This window comes from Periplaneta americana, chromosome 11, assembly GCF_040183065.1.
Source record: "Periplaneta americana isolate PAMFEO1 chromosome 11, P.americana_PAMFEO1_priV1, whole genome shotgun sequence".
Classification (NCBI taxonomy): Eukaryota; Metazoa; Arthropoda; class Insecta; order Blattodea; family Blattidae; genus Periplaneta; species Periplaneta americana.
In genome coordinates, this window is record NC_091127.1 from 104,778,808 (window position 1) to 104,798,044 (window position 19,237).

Below are 19,237 nucleotides of genomic sequence, written 5' to 3' on the forward strand. Positions count from 1 at the left end.
GGAATATTTTATGGAAATACTTTGTAAACAGTCCGCTTCTGGGGCAGTACGTGGTTTTAAAATTGGGAATGGCTGTAAATGAGCACGTGATCTGTGAACTATTTTTTTCGGAAACTTTGTGGTTGTGTGTTATTTATTCGTTTATCCGCGTATTTATTTTCGTAATTAGAAGAGAAAGCACTTTAATAATAATAGTCGATTCTAGTAAAACAAGAAAGTAAGTTTCAGTCAAATCTGAGCTTCGAGTAATTCTTGTAACAAAAGTCATCTGAAATACAAGTAACTCTTTTAATTTTATATTTTTATTCATCCACGGAGAGAGGCGAACGGTAAGTTCTTCCCCATTCCGACCACTTGATTAGTTATGAGTACAACCCCAGGAAAGAAGGGTGAAATAAAAAATTCTCGCACTCTGGATTTATTTGTTTATTTAGCCTATTTATTTACACATATAACGTACTTAGGAAGACAAGTAGGCCTAAACATGGGTGCTCGTAACATAAGTATTGCTTAATTGGTTATTTTATGATGCCTTATCATCTGCTATGATCGGAATGAGATGGTGATATTGCCAGCGAAATGGATCCAGGGTCCAGCGCCAGAAGTTATCCAGCATTTGTTCTTAATAGATTGAGGGAAACTCCCGGCAAAAAAAAACCTGAACCAGGTAACTTGTCCCACCCAGGATTTGAATTAAATTCGGTCCCACTCGTTTCACGGTCAGGTATGCTAACCATTACTTCACAACGGTGAACAAGTATTGATTTTCAAAGGCAATATTTTGTTTCTCATAAATTGACTCAAGCGTTCCACTCAACTAGAAACGCACTGAATTTTATAGATCACTGCTTCAACATTGGCCATGAGACATCACAGAGATGACTAAGTTACAATAGAATGGCTGTAATAATAGTTAATGGGGAAGTGACGAAATTCGGCAGACAAGTATTTTGCGAGAATCTTTTCCAAACGTTCTTGTCAACAAATTCCACTTGAACTTCGCCCAGGATTTAACTCGTGACTCTAGCATGGAAAGCTCATGTTTAAGTCGTTCGGAGAGCAATTCGCCGTTACATAAGATTTACAACGTGTAAAATAATTATATTTCATAAATACAATGAAATAGTAACTCTCTAAATCTACCGACCATTTTTTCTCCTACTTAAATATTCAACTCTGTTGGTCATAATCCTAATATCGAGGGTCCAGAAGTCTGTGTCACATGAGGTCTCGCGTCAGAAATGAATTATCATTGTCATTCTATCAGAGAGAACACTGGGAGGATAGTGTGACGAGAATAGTGGAATAGTGGAATAAAACTAGCAACTACATAGAACTGAAGGACAAAAATAACAATTGTGTCACAGCTGATTTTACTCAGCAAAAATCTCTTAAAACTATCGAGATCTCAACCTGAATCCATTTGGTACTGAATTGTAATTGGCTAAGCAACGATGAGGTCTTGTTACTTACGCAAAAAGTTCAATTCATATCGCCTCGTTTGGAGTACTATCTCTCAACCCGTAAAGAAAGCTAGTAAATAGAATCTTGAATGCAGCGTTACAATCATTGCCTTGGATCTCTTTATGGCATCCTGCAAGCCAATGTCAAGTTCGATCGATAGCTAAGCGGCTTAACGGGTTCTGCTTCCTAAAGGAAACCATAGCAGCAGATGAAGCAATTCACGTATCTACTTCTTTTTTTTATCTAGCTATTACAAGACTTCCCTTCGGCACAATATTGCGTCCGAGGCAATCAATGAAAACAAAACATGACATTGTAATACTGCTCCGTAACTAGTGCGTGCTGGAATGCACAGAAGCATTCTACTAGAATTTTAACGCAAGACAAGCATTATGAGGCTGTAGAAATATAAAAATAAATATATGATAAAAATGAAAAGAAAATGCATTATTCGCAACTAGAGGGCAAAAAAAATATCAACATTACAAACGCTTAAATTAAACAAGAAACAAAAGATATCTTTATTATTAATGAGTAACAATTTTAACGTAGATTTTTATGGAAATACAAAACATAAAGACAAACTATAGGCCATATGTATGATTTGAGGCTTTCTCGGCGTTGGTTCGCTAATATGTTTTCGCGGGATATCAGCCGAGTTAAGATTTTGGAATGCTCCAAGCTTTCGACTGCTATCTCTGCAGCCATCTTCAGGGAAGTGATGTCCGAACAGAAAGTCGAAAGGTTATATAGATGTGGCTGTCTCAGGTGAAACGGGATTGGTTGGCGGATCGGCCAATCCGGGGCCGGGAATTGTCATCGCTCGTAAGCTCCGCCCCTCCCGGGATTGCTGCGTGAAGTTTGGCGGGCGGCGAGCCCTGTTCCGCCGGTTGGAATCGGTTGCCGTCCTCGGTCCGTGATCTTCATGACCTTGATTGTAAGAGGGCCTGAGTTGGTCTAAGGCCGGTGTCCATGCCTGACTGAGCTGGAGTCCACTGTCTCTGTTAAAGTTGTTTTTCTCCAGCTTGATCTCTATGACCTCCTTGATTGTACGATCCCAGTAGTGGCTTGATTTGTTAATGAGTATAGGCCATATATTTATAATGAAAAAGTAAAATAAGATACATAGTCGGCAATGTAGAATAAAAGATAAGTATGTAAAACAACTACTGTAAATATAGGCTTAAGTGTTAACATAAAAAGAGGAAAGAGAAGGTTTTATTTTACAAAAGAAATATATAAATGGAAACAAGAGACGGTATTAAATTTCAAAATAAGAAAAAACACAATTATTCATGATTGGGGTTGAATAGAAACGATTGGTGGTAAAGAAAACAGGACAAAATGTTTGAGCGTGTATAAACAAAAGAATCCAAAAATGCTGATAGGCCTACTAAAACAAACGACTGGGGCTATATAAATAATAATATAATAATAATAATAATAATAATAATAATAATAATAATAATAATTAAACCAGGACCTGGAATTTTACTTGAAGCAAGTAAAGAGATAGGTTTGGAAGTAAATCCCGAAAAGACAAAGTATATTATTATGTCTCGTGACGAGAATATTGTACGAAATGGAAATATAAAAATTGGAAATTTATCCTTTGAAGAGGTGGAAAAATTCAAATACCTGGGAGCAACAGTAACAAATATAAATGATAGGCTACTCGGGAGGAAATTAAACACAGAATGAATATGGAAATGCCTATTATTATTCGGTTGAGAAGCTTTTATCATCCAGTCTGCTGTCAAAAAATCTGAAAGTTAGAATTTATTAAACAGTTATATTACCGGTTGTTCTTTATGGTTGTGAAACTTGTACTCTCACTTTGAGAGAGTAACATAGGTTAAGAGTGTTTGAAAATAAGGTTCTTAGGAAAATATTTGAGGTTAAGAGGGATGAAGTTACAGGAGAATGGAGGAAGTTAGACAACGCAGAACTGCACGCATTGTATTCTTCACCTGACATAATTAGGAACATTAAATCCAGACGTTTGAGATGGGCAGGACATGTAGCAATGGGCGAATCCAGAAATGCATATAGTGTGTTAGTTGGAGGCCGGAGGGAAAAAGACCTTTAGGGAAGCCGAGACGTAGAAAGGGAAGATAATATTAAAATGGATCTGAGGGAGGTGGGATATGATGATAGAGACTGGATTAATCTTGCTCATGTTAGGGACCAATGGCGGGCTTACGTGAGGGCGGCAATGAACCTACGGGTTCCTTAAAAGCCAGTAAATAAGTATTAAACCCGGACCTGACAGTCTATTGCCAGTTGCTCTGTCAACTGAGCTACCCGAGTGAATAAAACGTGGCAGCGATTTTAATATTGTAATACAACATACATCACAATTTATTTATCATTTAAAACACAAAAGTACAATACTACTAAAACTGCTGATGAAACAATAGAATATATAAATTATTGCTAATCATGGAAGCCAAAATAGGATAACACTTCACAAATTTGTTGATAATGGACAAGACAGACTTCATATGCAATTCAGATACGACTCTAAATACCGATATATTGAATTATTATTATTATTATTAGTATTATTATTATTATTATTATTATTATTATTATTATTATTAGTATACATGCGAATATAAGCTGACTAATGGTGTATTAATGTAGTATAAAAACTATAACAAATTTAATAGTAAACCGAATTTCAGTTCATTATTTGAGGAAGTCCAAGCCAACTGATTTAAATTAATCCTTTCCATGTTTTGTGGGGCATCGAGACGTAAAAACCCAGTAATTCATTATTTCTTTCAGTGCTTTGTTTTCCAGTAAATTAGTTGTAATCACAACCCCACCGTCTATGAGCAATCCATGTATTTCAACAGGTTTTGAAGCATGAATGGAACGAATTTCTTTCTACTTTTATTACCCTATACATATATAATATCGCTGTAACAATTTTTTAATTTTAATTTTAGATTTTGATCGTAGATAAGTAAAACTTCATATTTCTGAATCTATGTAGTAAACAAAATTGGTAGTACAGGGTTCAGAATTCTGGCTGCTGGATCCCAGATTAAAATCTAACCGAGGGTGATAAAATCCTTAGCATTGCTTCAGGGAGTAAGAAAAGCTAGGACGCTGTTTTGTCGGTTTATGGCATGTAAAGGAACAGTATCACTAATATAGGGCTTTAGGCAAGTTTGTCGGTTGTTTTTCGTCCACGTTTAAATTTGACGTTGAATAATCTTTGCAGTTGAAAGTATCGTTAAATAATACCACGATCACCACTAAATACACTGCTCAAAACAATTAGAGGAACACTATGATTTATTTAAATATTTTTCTATTGGATAAAGGTACAGACATGAAATTAATAATGTATATTATTTATGGTTATTTGTGGCCACATTTATCTCCATGTCAATGAAAGCAAATGAAAGTCAACAAACAACTTTTTAAAACATTGCACTATATAAGAAATTGAATCTTGTCCTTACTTATCAAACTTAAACACCCGTTATAAAGGCCTAGTGTCGTGTATGGCCTTCACGACATTCGATGACAGCTTGGCACCTTCGTGGCATGCTCCCTATGAAATTCTGTATTTTCTCTTGAGGGATATTTTCCCATTCCTCCTTTAGAGCATCTCCAAGTTCCTGCAGGGTTTGTGGAGCTTGATGTCTGTTCCTGACTTTCCTATCCAGAAGAGCCCACAAGTGTTCAATAGGGTTGAGATCTGGGCTGATCGCTGACCACTCCATTACCTCAATTTCATTCTCCCTTAGCAAATCCCTGGTGACAGCAGCAGAATGTGCCCTGGCATTATCCTGCACAAAGAGAAATCCAGGGCCTACTTCAATGGCAGCAGGTACTAGATGTTCTTCTAGAACGTCCTCGATGTACCGGACAGTATTTAGTCGCTGGGGAATAATTACGAGATCAGTACGATTGTTGTGCATAATTTCGACCCACACCATTATGGAACTCCACCAAATCTATTAATTTACTGTACAGCTCCTACAGAAAATCTTTTCCCTGGTCGTCCCACACCCTTAAAAGACTATCGCAACGTGTAAGACGATACCTGGATTCGTCCGAGAAGAGCACAGACTGCCACTGGTTCAGGTTCCAATCCGCATGGTTTTCAGCAAACATAAGTCTTGCTGCCTTATGCTCATTTGTCAAACGCTATTTTTAACAGGCCTTTTTGGACGAATATTCTCTTTCCTTAATCTGTTCTTTACCGTTTGGTCTGAAACCCGGATTCCGGAAGCCATGTATATTATACAGGTCATTCTACAGGTCTCTTGCAGTTTTTCTACGCTGTCGAAGAGCAGATAGGACAATGTATCTGTCGTCCTGGGGACTTGTTTTACATTTACTGCCCTGGCCAGGTCTTCTACAATACTGACCTGTCTCTCTGTGTCTGTTGCGTAACCTGGACACCACGGAAGGCGAAACCTCAAGCTCTCTAGCCACTTGTCTCAGTAATTGACCTTGTCGTAAAAGAAGTAGAGCATGATACATTTCAAACTCATTTAAATGTCTCATTTTATCAGAGACTTTAATAAACAAGGCAATAATCAGCATTCGTCACTATAGCAACGTCAGAAAGCTTACCAATTAGAAGTTGTCAGTGCCTTCCGTAATCAAAGATTTCTCCATATTTGTTATTTCAGGTAATTACTCTGTATTTAGGCCATGAATCTTTAAAATTTGTATCCCTAGATTAAATTAATGTTCCAATTTACATAGTGTCCAATTTTCAGCATCACAGCTTCGAAAAACACTAACTTATTCAAGTTATTACAAGTGTTCCTCTAATTATTTTGAGCAGTGTAGCATTATTATATCCAGTTTTATATTTTCTTGCCAGAGAATTATCAAATTCCTTACATAACACAATTTCTCTTCATGAAAATTTTATTGAAGACACTTAATTTGAAGGACAAACAGACGCTAATCGACTACGGCATGTAGCAAACATGTCTCTACACCAGTGATGCATTACCAGTATTAAAACACAGCGAAGGTAAGGGTTTGTCCCAGAGGAGCCGAGGACAAAACTCCCACTCGTTTACATAAAACTGGGAAGCGAATCACCGTCGAAGCATGTGAAAGTGAAGAACTTCTTGTTCATTAAAATAGAGGGAACGGCACTGCTGAATCATCCACTGACGGTGCATCTAAAATCGTTCACATGGCAACTTTCGCTATCTTCATAATATGTTAGCATTTATTTTAAGAAGTTGCACCAACTTAAAAACAGACGAACTGTGACTACACAAAGACTTTCTATAGCCTATCTTATAGGTAATACTGCGTAAGGTTTATTTATGGTTTCACTTTCATCGTGTAGTTCTACGTTTTACGTCTTCTTTACACTAAGAATAAGCCTACAGAAAGTGTTCTGTATGGTGCAATATGACAGATTTTTACGAAAATATGGGCCCACTTTTACATTTAATTAATCAATTCTCAAGAAAGTAATTTCGATAATTGAAGTTCTCAAGAATAAATCTATAGTGCACGGTAAAAGGGCATAAGTAAAAAATTGCTTAAAAAAAAGCATTAGTCATAAATTGTGAGTTTTAAGTTGAGCAAAAGCAACGTTTGAAATGACGACCATTATTATTATGATGAGTTGGAAATCTCACACTCTACGTCATTATGGATATATGTCCTTTATAATATGAAAAAAAAAAAAAAAACATTTTTTGTATTCACATGAAAGTCATAACTCAAAATTATCAATTCCTGACTTACGTACTTTTACCGCGCACCATAGAAATATGAAATCACTAGAAGAAGTTGACTAAGATAAATCTATGAACATGTACGAAATAAATTCAGTATTCATGTATAAAAACAAAGGGCCATATTCATAGATATTCTTAGCACGGGCTTCCGGTGGATGATCAGCGAACTAACGTTTTTCGTAAACCAGTGTTAGCAATATGATATGATATGAATCCTGTACAAGTAATCAGTCGATAGCCGGGGCTAGTTTAGCACGCTCGTAGCGCGGGCTAGCGAAATGTATGCATAGCACCCAAAACGTTCCACCATAGCTCTAGTAGCAGGGTTTCAGCAATGAATTCATAGATCTCGTCACATATCTTTCTTCTTTAGGAACTCTGTATGTGTTTTTGTCCCTGTATTATCTTTAAGCGTAAGAATGCAACACAATAGTCATAGTCCGAAGAAGTACTGTCGTTAGTGAACGTCTAGTGGTGAATCACAACCCTTAACAGGCCCAAACTGCCCAACACTTCGAAGCAGTTGACGATGACGATGACGATGACGATGACGATGACGATGACGATGACGATGACGATGACGATGACGATAACCCAAACCGAATGAATATGGAAATAAATGTCCAGCTCACGCATATGGAACGCACTATGACAGATTTCCGAGAGAAAAAAAAAATATAATTATAAAATTTGAGGTACAATATTTCTCGAACAGTCGTGGTTCGTAGTTAAAGACTTAGCCGCCCCTACAAAATATTAAAATATACTTCAAAACTGCAAGTTTCATTATGAATAGGAAACGTTTCGAAATTATACTTTGTCTGATCAGTAATGACAGTCAACATATTTGAACCTATTGACATCAGTAGACATTTTCAGATGTGTAGTAGATCGTAAGCTCCAATATCTTTACTTGATCCAGGTACTTCCTTCATCTCTACCTGTCAATTTTAGTGATAGAAATTTTATCTCATACCTTTTCTTTGCTACTTTATCGAATGGGTTTGGTTGGGAAACTCCATAACAAGTAATATTTGAGGAAAAAAATTCGCTCCGGCGCCGGGGATCGAACTCGGGTCCTTGATTCTACGTACCAAGCGCTCTGACCACTGAGCTACGCCGAACTCAATTCACAGCACCAGATCGAGCTCTCCTCCTATAGTGTTATTTCCCTTTTGTGGACTGGCTCCAAGTTGGGCATATACGTTGTCGTTTATATTTCAATTCAACTGCCATTATACAAGGAGCGCACTCAGCTGAGTGACTAATGGCCGGGATTCCGCAGTAAAGTGCACAGTAATCTGAACAGAATTATGCACTGCTAGCTAGACGTATTTACTAAAGATGTTATTAATTGGTCCAACAGAATAATATTTGTTATAGTGACAATTATTAATATTTAAGGAGAAAAATTCGCTCCGGCGCCGGGGATCGAACCCGGGTACTTGGTTCTACGTACCAAGCGCTCTGACAACTGACCTACGCCGAATTCAGTCCAGAGCACCTGATCGAACTCTCCTCCTACAGTGTTATTTCCCTTTTGTGGCCAGACTCCAAGTTGGGCATATACGTTGACTGTAGGAGGAGAGTTCGATCCGGTGCTGTGGATTGAATTCGGCGTAGCTCAGTGGTCAGAGCGCTTGGTTCGTAGGACCAAGGACCCGGGTTCGATCCCCGGTGCCGGAGCGAATTTTTCTCCTCAAATATTAATTGTCACTATAACATATTATTCTGTTGGACCAATTAATAATATCTTTAGTAAATTCATAATAAGTGTTCATAGTTTCCTTTTGTTTGCGTGTGACATCCCTAGGCCCAATGAATCAAACCCAAGACTGTTGCATCTACCGTCGATAATCAGGTCAAGAAGCACATACGACTGTGTCCGCGTGTTTCATTTTATGGGTGGTGGCGAAATCAGAAATGGTGGAATGTTGACAGTAGAAAAGGGAATATGCCGAGAAAACATGCCTCATCACCGTCTCAGTCCACCACTAACACCACTATAATAATCGCGGGTGTCTGGAGTGGAAAGTCCATGCTAACGGAGTACCATGTTTCTTTTGTAAGAATATTTACCGCTATTATAATACGCGGACATGGTTTTCGAGCGGGCTTGTTCCTATGTGGCTCGGCTGTAATAATACCCACTCGACCGCTGACGACAGGTAGCAGGTGAAACTGTTTTTCCAGCTGACCGGTTGATGGACGTTGATTTCGTTTTCACGAACCTTCAATATTGACTTCGGTGTTTCGAAGCTTGTCCATGCGTACAGGCACACGATTATAACTCCAGTGTGCCTAAAACAGTGGTAGGAAGTTCAGAGTCTAACCTTTACTGTATCCTGATTCCTTTGAAGTAATTAATGAGTGATAGGAGGGGAGAAAATTCGATCTAAGTACTGCTGTGCGAGAGGGCGAGGCCGTACGAACTATGCCTCGGGCTTCCGACGACCTTAATTCTGACATCTACAAGCAGCGGGTATTGTATTGTCTCAACATGTAAATCCTTTGAGCACAACGGAGTCTGGCACAAAAGCGGCACACATTTTTTCATGTTATTTTTTCCTACTTCACTTTGTGGCTTCGACAATGAAAACTTGTTTGATCAGTTATGTAATGATGCTGTATCAACTACGAGGTTATTTAGCGAGGTGATATTTGGCGAGATGAGGCTGAGAGGGAAGACTGTTGTACCTTTAGCATTGTGTGCCCCTGAACATTTTTTATTTTTTGCTAATACCTAGAGGACTCAAACTGAAGTAGATTGTAGAGAAAGCCGCTAAATAGCTCTGGTCGTAGTTTCGGTTTGATTTATTGCGAAGTGTGAGTTCTGTGGACAAAATAATTCTTTTTAGTACCAAAACTTAATATTTCGTTCATTGATATATGTTTTCTAACACAAAACCAGATTGTATTTGTTACTATCTATCAAGTGCAGTATGTTCCCTATCATCTGGTGAGTAATGATGCATTTTAATTTCCATGATTTATTCGAATCTCTAGTTTTGGGAACCATATCTGTTTAAACGTGCACCCTCTTATACCTTTGAACAAGAAACATCTTGTACCATGGAACATGTTCCAAGGTACACGATACTATCGGTTTTTGTTTTTCTTTTATTTTAAGATCATGCCACGAAGTAAGTCTGGAGTTAAGAGGCCCCCCAATAGATCCGGATGCTTTGAAGAAAGCTGTTGAAGCAGTTATTGCTCCTCCAGGAAATAAAATCTCAATCAGAGAAGCCTTCTCTTCTTTATGATGGCAAATACATTTTAAATATGATTGTCAGTTCTTACAGCTATATTCCCACCTATATTCCATATCGTCGTTGTTCCTGCAATAACTCCTATGTGACATATTTATCGATTTTCAGATTTTTCCTCTATTAAATAACTTAAATAGTCATACAGCAAATAATAGAATCTCCTATATGTAATTAAATTTCTTTGTTTCGAAAATGTGAGACTTCACAGTCTCCTATGTACAGCAGTCATAGGACGAATAAATGTGTTTTTTCTTCCTACTGAAAAATGTCATATTTTGCACATAGGAGTTATTGCAGGAACAACGACGATATGTTCCAACTTACAAGAGGATATGTTCGAAGGTGCATGAACCTGTTGTACCTTTGAACATATTAAATATCCCTTCATTTTCTTTTTTCCATCCTTAATATATCTGTAAAACAGAAAAATATATGCAGGAAGTTGTAAAGGAATCTTCAATAATTACTTCAGTATTTTTTTCATTTAAAATTTCATTTCCCAAAATTAAAAAATTAAAATAAAACGTGTAAAGTTTTTAAAGGTACAACAGTCTCCCCTACTTGCCATGGGATTACATGACATTCGTCTTACAGTTTGGGAAAATGTCGGAAGAATCCAATCAGATAATCAATCCAAGCGGGATTAATCCCAAGCCCGATTGCAGCCTCGGATTACTAGTTAGTCGCTCTACCGCCTGAGCTACACCGGTGACAAAAATATCTCTTCCCTATCATTAACTGTCTTCATCTTTCCCAAGGTCATTCTAGACTGTTTTTCCTCTATCGGTCTTACTAAGAAAAGATCTTACACAGACGTTTATACTTACTTAAACAGTGAATAATTCTTTTATAAGTCGTGTATAAATTCCTGACTAATAATCACTATATACGCCGTGTATAAAAATATCACTGTTTCAGAACTATGTCATAGTTTCGTCATTATTTTATTACGAAAGGTAATATAATAATTGAGATTATTTATTGAATCCGATATTGTGCCGGGCTAAATACAGGTTGTTTAAAAAAGTATCCAATATTTAAGAAGGTGATAGTATGCATCAAAACAAGAAAATGATGTCTAATAAACATACGACGAGATCTGAACACTTGTAATGTTATGTTTGCTTTGCTCAATGGTTCAATTAGAAGTATATAGAAGGTACATCAAAAGGCATTACAATAATTGTCACGCCGATTATACGGGCGTAACAGGTATAAGAACACAAATAATATAATAATTTATCAGTAAGTGTTATTCTATTGTACGTGCATGAATATTGCTATTCTTTTAGATCTATTCCCTTAAAGTGAAATATGTGAGAATTGAATTACAAACTAAGTCATTGATTTCCAAATGGATGTAAATTTCAAAACAACATGCAGGGGCTGAGATATTTAAAATAATATGTAAAACAAAGTATCCCTTCCTTAAAACTTCTCCTGCTAAGATATTAGCGCCTTTCTCTTCGACTTATGTATGTGAACATTTATTTTCAAAAGTTACGCTTATGAGACATAAAAGCAGGTCTCGTCTTTTGGACGAAAATCTTAAAACACAGTTGAGAATTGCCATGTCTAACATTCAGCCAGACATTGTTTAGTTTTCAGAAAGATGTACAGAAAATAACTGAGACAAAAGGTTTTTGTGTTTGTTTAACTTATCTTACAAATGAGGTCTGCTTGTTTTCTTATTAAATTATTAATGTTTTAGTATGAAACTATTTGCTTCTTTGCAACAAAGCTATTGAGATTAATGAATATTCATTTACTTACAAATAGCTTTTAAGGAACCCGCAGGTTCATTGCCGCCCTCACATAAGCCCGCCATCGATCCCTATCCTGTGCAAAATTAATCCAGTCTCTATCATCATATTCCACCTTTCTCAAATCCATTTTTATATTATCCTCCCATCTACATCTCGGCCTCCCCAAAGGTCTTTTTCCCAACTAACACTCTTTATGCATTTCCGGATTTGCCCATACGTGCTACATGCCTTGCCCATCTCAAACGTCTGGATTTAATGTTCCTAATGATGTCAGGTGAAGAATACAATGCGTGCAGTTCTGCGTTGTGTAACTTTCTCCATTCTCCTGTAACTTTATCCCTCTTAGCCCCAAATATTTTCCTAAGAATCTAATTTCCAAACACCCTTAATGTCTGTTCCTCTCTCAAAATGAGAGTTCAAGTTTCACAACCATACAGAACAACCGGTAATATAACTGTTTTATAAATTCTGTCAGATTTTTTGACTGCAGACTAGATGACAAAAGCTTCTGAACCGAATAACAGTCATTTCCCATATTTATTCTGCGTTTAATTTCTTTCCGAGTGTCATTTATATTTGCTACTGTTGCTCCAATAATATGATTGTGTAAAGAAGTTAGTACAATATAGAGACAATTGGCTTACACATATGATTTTATGTTTATCGATATTAAATCCGCCTATCATTTCTCTATAAGAGAGGTGACTGTCTTCATCTTGTGCTGTACAGGTCATGTTTGCGTTGTTAATGCACAATTGATCTGGAGATAGAGGATTAGGTTATATGGAACCTTCTCGAAAAACAAGTAAAATGTCGCCGTGTCTGGGTGTACTGCGGTCTTCATAAAACTGTGATGCAGGCAATATCCGGGAGCGATGTCGAGCCCCGTTTAATAAGTCTTGTAACATGATTGTTCTAGTTTCAATATAAATGCAGATGGAGCTTCATTCTTTCTTACACCCTCTGTTGAATCTGTTTTGCAAATTGATGGCGAATGTTTCAGAGTTGTTGAGTTTTTTCCTCCCCGCCTTTATTTTAGGGGCGAAAAGAACGCGTGGAATGTAGAAGTAGTTGTCCCGTCTGGCATCTCTCTCCGTTCCGTCGCGACGTGCAGGGGTCGGAGGGGTCGTAGTATTGATCTGCGGCCACCTTGCAGCCCGACAGGCAGTCCACCCGCCCGACTCGTATGTAACACATGAAGATCGCGCCCGCCGCACTATTCATTTGTTCATGCGTTCCCCTGACAACGCCGACCGCCTTGCGGTTACTCATCTCGTGGAAGATGGGATCTACAGATATTGGCGGATAAAAGTGAAGCCAGATGCTTTCTATGGGGATGTGACTTGGAAGAAGATCGTAGATCGACAGGCTTGCAAGTGGTTATGTGTTGAAGGAACTTACATAATGATGAGTTGGCATTCTGGTAGAACAACTAAACCATGTTCTAAATGGACTGCGCGTGTAACATACACGTGAGACACTGGAAAAGGGGAAAAATATAAGGAGAAATAGAAAAGAGAAAGGATGACCAGAAGAAATGTAAAAATACAGAATAGTATGAAAATAGAGGAATATAAAGACAAAATATAGGTAGGCTTTTAATACTGTGAATACAAAACTTTTATAAAATATCGTAATAAAACAAAGAAGTAAAGCAAGAAAAGACAAAGTATATGATTATGTCTCGTGATCAGAATACTGCACGAAATCGAAATATAAAAACTGGAGATTTATCCTTCGAAGAGGTGGAAGAATTCAGATATTTTTGAAGAACGGTAACAAATATAAATGACACTCGGGAGAAAATTAAACGCAGAATAAATATGGGAAATGTCTGTTATTATTCGGTTGTCGTCTTGTCTGCTGTCAAAAAATCTGAAAGTTAGAATTTATAAAACAGTTATATTACCGGTTGTTCTGTATGATTGTGAAACTTGGACTCTCATTTTGAGAGAGGGAATAGAGATTAAGGGTGTTTGAGAAAAAGGTTCTTAGTAAAATATTTGGGGCTAAGAGGGATGAAGTTACAGGAGAATGAAGAAAGTTACACAACGCAGAACTGCACGTTTTGTATTCTTCACCTGACATATATAATTAGGAACATTAAATCCAGACGTTTGTGATGGGCAGGGCATGTAGAACGTATGGGTGAACCCAGAAATGCATAAAGAGTGTTAGTTGGGAGACCAGAGGGAAAAAGACCTTTGGGGAGGCCGAGATGTAGATGGGAGGATAATATTAAAATGGATTTGAGAAAGGTGGGAAATGATGATAGAGACTGGATTCATGTTGCACAAGATAGGGACCAATGGCGGGCTTATCTAAGGGCGGCAATGAACTTCCAGGTTCTTTAAAAGCCATTTGTAAGTAAGTAATAAAACAAGGAATCCTTAAACATTTATTTAGAGCAATTCATTGTATGTATGTAGTTATATACTACAATTCTAATTAAAATAAACGGTGTACAATCTTTAAAGTCTCTATTGATAAAACAAAAGTAACGGACTTCATAGACACATAACATGTAACAACAAAAATCTAAATACAAGGAAAAAAATGTAACTAGTGTCTAGTTGTACCTTTTGAGGATGAATTATATAACCTACACAAATTAATGATGCAAAAAATAGATTAAATAAATTTAAACAATTAATTTGAATAGATAATCTTAAAGGAACATTATTAAAAAAGTACGTCTTGAAACAGTTACTACAAAATGTTACAAAATTATGGTTATTCCAGTGTTAGCACAGGTATATGGGTCTGAAATGTGAACAACAAATAGTAGCAGAGCAGAGATGAGATTAATACAGTTATTTGCTTCTTATTCAAGATAGATTGAATAATCAATACTTTTTAATGCAACCCAAATGTTATATTTAACTACTCCCATATGATGCCAATTCTAATGATCCTTGATTTCATTCATGATATAATCACAGTCTTGTATATACAGTCGCGAAGCTTGAGTTGTGAGGGTGCTAGGAACAAGAGACTGTGCCGGTACTATTTCGCATTGTCTGTAATGAGGCGATAGTAGCGATCCTAGTGGTTAGCAGCTATCTATGGCTGCATATTTACTGCGTATTGAGCTTCGTAACTGTAAATTCTAGACTGTGATATAATCCTATTACTAGAATTAATAAATCAGCCTTCTGTAAGGTTTATTTTCTTTTCGGAGGCAACTCAAAAAACATTCATTTGTGGGCGTGCCGGTTGGCAGCTGCAGTGCAGTGGTGTAGTTGCTAGGTTAGATGTGCTCAGTCAGTTACGCTTGACGACTGCGGCGAGGAGACAGGGTTCGATTACCAACAAATTCCAAGTTTACATACAGATTCAGTGCAAGCTTGCTGTTCTGGGAACTATAATTTGGAGCTTCTCCGTCCTTTTGGTGTTGTTCTCGAAACATCTTTTATTAATAATAATAATACTTACGATAGTAATCACGATTTTGACATTTAAATTAAATTGGCAAAATTTCTTCTACTTGGCAGTCCGCATCAGTTATTTCTACCTCATCGTCGATTAGCTTCGAAATTTCTGTGTAATAAGAAAATAATGCCGAGATCTTTACTTCGAAAGCGGAGCCCTGCTATCCTCGTCCCGGAGTTGACTTACTTAGGCTTCTTTAGTCACTATTTCCGTCAAGATTAGCCTGTTTAAGTACGGAGTAATACAGACAGTCGTACACTAGAATCGAAACACACCTGTACAGCTATAAAAATCAAGGAAATTGAAATAATACTCAGATACAGATATAGATAGATACATAGATGGACATGGATGGATGAATGAATGGATGGCTACATAAGCAGGCAAGATAGGTAGACAAGCAAGCATGTAAACAGATCCATGGATGGGCAGGCATTCTACTTGAATATGTCCTGTAACGTAATGAATAAAAATAAAAGAGAAAAACAGGTAATACAGACTGAAATAAACGTAGAAGCGCAGAAAAACCAAATATAGAAAGGAGAAGACATGATGCAAAAGAGAGGCCAAGCTGAAATAAAAGAAACAGAAGTGAACAGAAATGAAGAAGAAAATGTGTTAAAGGAAGAATAGGGGGAAGGTAGAAGAAGTGAAAAAGAAATGGAGGAAAAAAATAGGGATGGAAAAGTAATGAAGGAAAATGAAGTGGAAAAGGGAAAAAAGAGAGGGAAATAATGAATCAAAGGAAAGGAGGAACAAAATAAAATGGCGAGAAAGAAAATAAAAAAGTAGGCCAGTACATTTTAATCGGTGATTTAACTACTTTGTATCAACTATACGACTACATCACAGTCTAGTATATACAGTCACGAAGCTCAATACGTAGGTAATATGCATCCATAGATAGTTGCTAACCACTAGGATCGCTACTATCACCTCATTAGAGTCAATGCGAAATAGTACCGGCACAGTCTATTGTTCCTAGTACCATCAACAACTCAAGCTTCGTGACTGTATATACTAGACTGTGACTGTATAGCATAGATGAAGTTACTGAAAACGGTAATTTATTTTAACGAGATGGGTCTGAGGATTCGCCATGGAATTTTTTTAAATTTGACCTATAGTTGAAAAATATCTCGAGAAAGCTCAACTAGTCAATCGTAATCAACCCAAGCAGGATTTGAACCACGCCCGAGCGTAGCCCCGACAAACCTTAGATTACACTGCTAGTCCGAAAGGAGGAAAGGCACTGAAGGGTAAAAAATGGGACAGAAAAGAGAGAGAAAAGGAACTTAATGAGAAAAAAATAAATGGCGAAAGAAATTAAGGAAGGACGGTTAAGCAGCAGGAGAAGGGAGAAAAAAAAAGAAGTGAATGGAAGAAAAGGAAAAGAAAAAGGAAGAAGGGTGAAGTGAAGAGAAACGTCAAGGGAAGAAATTAAAAAGAGACAAGTGAATGTTGAGAAAAGGGGAGACAAGGAAGACAAGAATGAAGAATTAAATAATTCAGAACAGCAGATTTACTTGGTACAAAAAATATGAATAAAGAATCATACCTTATTTTCATTTCACTACTAAGTAAATAAAGATGGGGCCCAATGAAGATGGGAAAAAAGCAAAGCGATTGAGAAAGAGTGTAATTAAAAAAAGCGAAATAAGAAAATAAAGAGAAAAGACTAAAGGGAGAAAGAGTATAATTTAAATAATACAAAAAAAAACATCGAAACAAGTTAGAAAGAAAAAAATAATGCACAGAAAAACAAAAGCTAACGGAACACATAAGAACAAACAGTGGAAGAGATAACTATCAACTGTGAGAAATTAAAAAGATTGAGAGATAGACAGTGGCGTTTAAGTGGGTGGAAGCAAGTGAGCGATGTGACTTTTTAGTCAGTGAAATAGAGAGAAGAAGAAACATGACGTTTAATAATTGGAAGACAGATGCGACAATAATTGGATGACAGAGAAGACACAATGGCGAAGGAATTGAGGAAGAACAGGTTGTTTGTTAACCAGGTGGTTCTGAAGTCTTCATGTCCGCTGTTGTGCCCGTAGCTTGGCTGTATTGATTTTTCCTCAGCTGCTGTAGGCAGGCTGGGATAGCACCTTAAATTGATGAACCCAACAACCCGCCTGCCCAGCTTTAAAAGCAGTCTGTAGATCGAATTCCGGGGAACGACATTTTAACTAATGTTATCGCCGCCTTTCCTTCTCACAAATCTCAGATCCTATCTTTTAAACAGACCGATATAAAAACGGAGTTTTATTACAGACTGTAAGAAATCTCGAGTCCATGTACTTTCGTGTTAACGTAGTTTAGCACAAACCCAGAGTACTGAGATACATGAGTGCCAATGGACTCATGTTAATAAATACTAAAGCACACTTTTTCATATCCTCTGATTGATGTTCTGGCTGATATGTACATCTGTTACGCTGAACAACAAATGTTTACTTTTTGCCTTGCTCCGAAATAAAAATAGGTGAACAGTACTAATGTGTGTGCCCTAAATCTGAATTTAAAATCCAAATTGCCCCATCACGTACCATTTTCCGAGGAAAATGAATTGCATTTTTTATGACAAAACTTTTTTTAATTTTTCACTGCTACTGATAAAATAAAAACAGACTAGTGATTCAAAATTCCTCATAATACTTAAAAAACGTGTACTGGATACAAAAATGATGTTGCATAGTTTAAAACACAACAACGATGAAAATATTTCATGCGTATAATGAGAAAAATCTCGGAATTTGAATTTACATTTAAAATAATTTTCTGGATGACTTCTGTTTATAACTAGACCCGGGACTGTATTTTACAAGGAACGAACAATAGTCTGCAAGCATGGTGGATTATGATCTTTTATATCGCGTTTCCATTTCAGATATTTCTTGATGTAATCTTTCCCCATGCTCCCCACTTACCGCTCCAAAGTTAGGAGGAAAGAAATCCAAATGAGAATGTAAAAAGTGTATTTTGAGAGAATATTACACTCCATTTTGTCATATGTACTTATCATGGTTCCACAACAAGTTCTATGTAGTTTTCTGCCCTACAATTTCCAAGAAAATTTGAGCAAACGTCTCTGAAAGCGCGCCATGCCATTCTTTCTGTAACGGCAAGTTTTCCTCAAACAAAGAGTCAGCCATAACTTTGTGAATTTGTGGACCAATGAAAATGCTCTCTTTTAATTTGTCTTCACTCAAACTGGTAAACGTTTTCTTTAAATACTGGAAACCACACCCTTGTTTTTTTCATTGCATAGACCTCACTTTGAACTGTTATGAAACTTACTTAATACAATATCTGTTTATTTATTAGAAGTACAAAATAACATGCCAACAACCATAATAAACCGAAAATAAGTCATAAACTCATAAAATGCATTAGCTTTTGTTTTGGTTTATACCCCCAATCCCCGCCAAATGTTTCTGGGGGAACGCTTATCGAAAAGTGAAATCATAGTATATCTTAAAAACGTCTTACGTGATATGAAGAAAAGCGATGCATTTTCGGATTCAGCGCACATCAAACCTTAAGGGACGCATTGTTTTAAGTCGGA

The 19,237-nt window shown here is 37.0% G+C and overlaps 1 protein-coding gene and 1 non-coding gene across 5 annotated transcripts in view; both read left to right on the forward strand.

Annotated features, from left to right (window-relative positions):
* LOC138709219 (protein Fe65 homolog) overlaps positions 1 to 19,237 on the forward strand; it is a 736,863-nt gene that overhangs the window by 574,495 nt on the left and 143,131 nt on the right. The window lies entirely within an intron of this gene.
* Positions 8,816 to 8,888, forward strand: TRNAT-CGU (transfer RNA threonine (anticodon CGU)). Its single transcript has one exon. It is a non-coding gene; the product is annotated as a tRNA-Thr (tRNA).